Raw genomic sequence first — 3,970 nt, forward strand, 5'->3', positions numbered from 1 at the left:
TACACACATGTGCATGTGCACACAAACGCACACAAATAAATTGGGGGCTTATTTCCACCGGTTTTAAGTAAAAGGAACTATGTTGCTAACCCATAGAGATAATTTAACTTTTAAAGGAAAGTAGAGAACAAGTTGACATAAGAGCTTGAGGTAGAGTCAAATAAGACACAAAAATGGAAAGAAACAAAAATGAATTTTTCTCTCCTCTCTTCTTCCTGTTTTCCACATTCACTCCTCATCTTCAGCTCAATACAGAAACAAAACTAGGTCAGTAAAAATGTTTCCATGGTATCCGAATTTTCTCCTTTATAATAAAACTCAAATACTGGCCACTTTTGATGATCAAGCTACCACCTACTTTAAGCAAAATGGTGTCAGATTTAAATTTACTGACGTGTTGGTAGAGGGACCATATGATAATTAATCCTCTCCTTTCTCTCTCTATATGTATATGTGCATGTGTGTGTGTGTGTGTGTGTGTGTGTGTGTTTGTTTGTGTGTCTGTCCTGTAACTGATTTTGTTGGATCAACTAAGTATCTTTGCATACAATATATGTATGTTTACAAATAATCCATTTCTCCCAAGCTATGTGTTTCTGAAATACAATAAAGTATTTCTCTGGCTCCTCACTTACATGCCTTTTTTTGTTTGTTTGTTTTATCACCAGTCTACCTTACATTTCTTTCCAGTGGTTCTGGGAGTTTTTAAAGCATTGACAGTGCATCTAAGCCTTTCTTTAATGGAAATTTTTGAAGTGTGCCCTCTCCTAAAACATTGTTCCTGTCCTCTTCTAACTAGTCTGCATACAGCACCAATTATTTTCTTCCCTGTAAGCAAAGGTTTGCAGTGGCAAGTGTATCTTTCATAGACTATCATTAAGGAAAGATGAACCCGGAGGACTCTGGAGGCTCATTTTCTCTCACTTTCTAATAGCCTAGAAAAAAGCTAGCGCAGCAGGTATGATAGGAGTTAGCTCAACTGATAAACAGGCTGAAACCAGCTACTGAACTCCAGAGACTTTCTTTTTCTAACAAGCCCTTTTTTGGGGTCAGAAAGCTCCTGTTGTAACATACTGGTCCAGATCTATTCCAGTCCGATAAATATGCAGCATTTGACTGGGTAGGTCCCTCAAGAAGACTTCCTCATGATGCTCATCCAATTATACCTGGCTTAAGCACAGCTCTAGATGGGACCGTGATGGCTGAAAGGATCACATGTGCTCTGCTATTTGACTGTAAGTTTCCTTCCAGTAAGATCCTCTTCTATTTACACAAATTGGCATCAGTGGGATGTGTTTCTAAGGCTCCTTTGTGTGATAAACATCAACATGGCCATTCTTCACCAATGCCCATTAAATACACTACCAATTTTCCTAGAATCTCTGGTCCAGGGCTCTTTATCTAGTGCAGCGGATCCTAAAAGCACCACCATTGTGCTGCTGTACTTTTAACACAAAGAATGGCATTTATGTCCCCGGAGACTACTGCCACCAATGTCTCTCCTTTCATATTGACTGAAGTTATGGAGGGGAAGCACATTTAGATTTTATTCATTGTCTTTTAAAAGCCTTTTCTTTTACCCAAGAACACAGAGTGGGTTCCAGAGGAGGCTGAGCCAGAGGATAATTGAGTAGACTCTTTCTTGGTGAAAACCCAGATTTTGCTTAGCCCCTCCATTCAAGGGTTCACTAGGAGTTGTCTATTCTACCTCCTATGCATCCTTCCCATTTTCCTTCATTTCCTATCTCTAATTGCCAAAGTTCTAGTTTAGGATATCACCATCTTACTAGTTTCTTTTTCTTTTCTTTTCTCTCGCTCTCTTTTTTTTTTAAGAGAAAGAGCATTAGAGGTGGCGTGGGGGAAGGTCAGAGAGAGGGGGAAGAGGGAGAGGGATTGAGAGAGAGAGAGAGAGAGAGAGAGAGAGAGAGAGAGAGAGAGAATATCTTAAGTAGGCTCCGTGCTCAGCACAGAGCCCAACTGGGAGCTTAATCTCACGAACTGTGAGATCATGACCTGAGCCAAAATCAAGAGTCTGATGCTTAACTGACTAAGCCACCTAGGCACCCTGACCATATTTCTAGTTTCTTACATAAACATATTTGACTAAATAATGAAGGAAGTATAGTTTTTAATACTGTGTTATTTGGCGGTTTTTTTTGGGGGGGGTAGCCATCAAGGGCTGAGAAGCATCTTGGGAACAAAGCAGGGCAAAGCCAGGGGGAAGGGGCTGATCAAGACGCCAACAGGAATATTGAGCCAGTTGGAGGTAGAATTAGGAACCCTAGGGAGCCCTTTCACGAAGATGGCACTGAAGACAAATAAGGAAGCCCCTACCCCTCCCAAAGCCAAAGCCAAAGCCAAAGCAAAGGCTTCGAAGGCCAAGAAAGGGGTGCTGAAAGGCATTCAGTTATAAAAAATGAAGATCCACAGGTCACCTACATTCTGGCAGTCCAGGACACTAGTTCTCCACAGGCAGCACAAATATCCTCAAAGAGCACCCCAGGAGAAACAAGCTTGACCACTATGCCATCATCAAGTTCCCCCTGACAACTGAATCAACCAGGAAGAAAATAGATGACAACAACACACTTGTGTTCATTGTGGATGCCAAGGCCAACAAGCCCCAGATCAAACAGGATGTGAAGAAGCTCTACAATACTGATGTGGCCAAGGTCAACATCCTGATCAGGCATGATAGAGAAAAGAAAGCATATGTTCAACTGGCTCCCGACTATGATGCTTTGGATGTTGCCAGCAAAATTGGGATCATCTAAACTAAGCCCAGCTGGCTAAATCTAAATATACATTTTTTCACCAAAAAAACCCCAAAACAAAAAACAAAACCAAAAAAAAAACCACGAAACAAAAACAAAAAACCCCCACAACTAAACAAATAAAAAAAACCTAGAGAGAAGACCAGCCATCAGAGATCAAGTCCAGGAACCGCATTTTTCATTTATGGCTCTATCTTTGGTCCGTAAGATAGTACCTGTCATATGGTAAGTGATCAATCAATATTTCTTGATTGAGTTAATAAATTAATGAATAAATGGTCAAGAAAATAGGGAGGTTGTTTCTATAACGTCCTTTAATAAAACCAAGTTTCAATATTCCAGGCTTGGCTATTGCACCAGTTGTTAAAGTATTGCCTCTGAGCCCCAAGCCCACCCTTCTCCACCCCGCTTTGTAGTACTGAAACTCAAACTTGCAAATACTTCTTTGCCAGCAAGTGCACTATTGGCGTTGCAAATAGAGAGCCATGGAGGAACAATGAGGAGGCAGGGTGCTTCTTGTCCTGGATATGGTGTGTTTTTGGTTTTGTTTGCTTGTTTTTTCTGTGTCTTTCAGTGTGCAGCTGCAAGTGGCAGTCACCTCCCCAGTGAATCTTCCCACCACTCCAGTCAGTGGCCATCCAGTGAGTTAGGAAGGCACTCCGTGCTTGGCTTTCCTATTAGAAAGCTTCATGGGCACTTTTTTGTGCCCAGAGGGTGGCTTTTTTGCAAAACTCCATCACCCCGGTAAGTGGCTTCCATGCAAGTTTTCAGTCCTTGCTGGTGCCCTGGCTGACTTTCCAAAGAGGCTAATTAACGCTCCAGTGGCAGCTTATTGTTGAGTGGAACCCTGGGTGCCAGGCCATGCTGAGGCCGTTCAGCAAAATTCTCTGCCATCTAGTGGGCCACATGGGCACCGTTTCCAATGAGGTCAAAGTCTCCACCATGGATAGGGCTCTCTTCTCAGTTATTTCCTTCCTGGGTATTGTGGTAGCTACTCCCTATATCGGTTATTCCTGTAATCTTGAGAGTTCTCCTTGCCTCTGTAGGTAGTTAATATCCTGTTACTAGTTCACAATTATTTGCATTAAATTTCTCTGTTCAGATAACTAGTGTAGCTTTTCTTTCCTGGCAGGATGCCAATGGTTATAGCCATGGAGGGGATTATAGAATCTCCCACCACCATAGGAGGTCACCTA

General features: G+C 42.1%; 1 pseudogene; it reads left to right on the top strand.

Annotated features, from left to right (window-relative positions):
- Positions 1-2,302: 2,302 nt before the first annotated feature.
- Positions 2,303-2,774, top strand: LOC124525059 (60S ribosomal protein L23a-like; annotated as a pseudogene).
- Positions 2,775-3,970: the final 1,196 nt, after the last annotated feature.

The sequence above is a fragment of the Lynx rufus genome, unplaced genomic scaffold, assembly GCF_022079265.1.
Source record: "Lynx rufus isolate CCGP_SWC_20201006 ecotype Redwood Valley unplaced genomic scaffold, mLynRuf1.p SCAF_4, whole genome shotgun sequence".
Taxonomy (NCBI): Eukaryota; Metazoa; Chordata; class Mammalia; order Carnivora; family Felidae; genus Lynx; species Lynx rufus.